A 1,737-nucleotide genomic window follows, 5' to 3' on the forward strand; every position below is an offset into this window, starting at 1 on the left:
CACTGTGCCACCAGAATGTGAGTTCTGGTGGGTGCAGCGGCTTCATGGGATTGGGCTGAAAATCTGGCATAAATTCACTAAATCTGGTGTCTCAACCTGTAGTTTGGATTGCACTTTACTTATGAGTCCTATGTTCTGGCGTGCAAGCTATTTGCAGAAGAAGCACATGGGAACCTAGAAAAGTTCAGGTGCCAGTTGGCCAAAGGTGAGATTCTAGAGGTTGAAGGGTATTCTGTAACACTCCATTATACTGTCTTTAAGTTAGTATTCTGTAACTCCCATATGATTAGCTCAGATTCTTTTTTCTTTCTTTTTCTTTTTTGGTAGTGACCCAGGCAAGTTAAAATTTAGAGGCCTGCCTTTGTTCCAGCCTCACATTTTTGCATTATTATATGCCGGGCAGGATAGCTATAGCATATGTAGGTAGGTAGGTATTTATATCCTGCCTTTACCTCTGAATAAATGGAACTATTTTTCTTATTTTAATTTTTTTTTTATTTCAGCAATTTAGCATTATTGTATTGTATTCCATATTAATTCATCTGGATTAAATGTGACCCCCAGATTTCAGGTGTTACTAGTAACACAGAGCAGACTCCACATTTCATCCAGAAGCATGAATTTAAAAGTAGATGCATCCAGCCTTTAATCATTTCCTAACCACTCTGTTTTTCAGTACAATTTACTCAATAAATATGTATGGGGAACACCAAGATGAAAAATAGGCAGCCTGAACCTCTGATTAAATTGATAGAGATGGAACGGTTCAGAGACACTCACCTGAAGCATGCCTGAAACTTTCATGAAGCAATATGTGCAGACTGGGGCCGGCCTAAGATTTCCTGACACCTGAGGCATCAAGGCAAATATTGCAAACCCCCCCCCCTTACCCGATGATGTGCAGGCCTCTGTTCCATTCATACTCCAATGTTCTAGCTCAGCACTCTTCTCCCATCAAATTCCTCTCTATTCCCTCTGTCAACCAAGGGATGAGAAGGAGGAGCCATGCAGGCAAGTAAGTAGACATAGATGGGCATCCCCCACCAATCAGTTGCCTAAGGGGACTACTTCAGTTGGTCCCATGGATGGGCCAACTCTGGTACAAACACAGCATACTGGGAAAGGAGACAGGATACTGGAATTAAAGAAGTGACTCTACACTCTGCTACCCATGAGCTTAAATCTTATAGATAGAAATCATAAAATAAATAGTGAGAGCAGAACCATAGATGGTGTGGTTATGATCAAGGTAAACTACATAAAAAGTGGTGTGTGTGTGTTTTTTGTTTTTTTACAGATATAATAACATTGACTTTGGGCCTGTGGTGTGTTGCTGAGAGTACACAATCTCCGAAAGTAAGAATTATCTTCAAGACATTAAGGACGACATTGTTGTTTAGATACAAACCAAATTGGTTGGCAGGGACAGGAGCAGCGATCTCCCTATCATTGGGAAGGCACACGAGGGGTTCACTGAGTGAAGTGTCAGGAGAGGGCCACACTCATATGCACACGTCAGTCACAGTCACAGACTGTTAAAAAAGAGAAGGAAAGAAAACATAGAATTCTAACCATTCTAACAGTGTCTGACAGTGTTCCAGCAGTGATGACAGTGTCTCTGTCCAAAAGATAAGTAGAGGTTAAGTTCCAGGTCCTGGAATGTGCCTCCTCCTGCAGCAGGAGCACCAACCATCCTTAGCTACTGTTGGAAAGAGTGACAGGGCCATTGTACCCTCG

Source organism: Tiliqua scincoides, chromosome 3 (genome assembly GCF_035046505.1).
Source record: "Tiliqua scincoides isolate rTilSci1 chromosome 3, rTilSci1.hap2, whole genome shotgun sequence".
In the NCBI taxonomy this organism is placed as follows: domain Eukaryota; kingdom Metazoa; phylum Chordata; class Lepidosauria; order Squamata; family Scincidae; genus Tiliqua; species Tiliqua scincoides.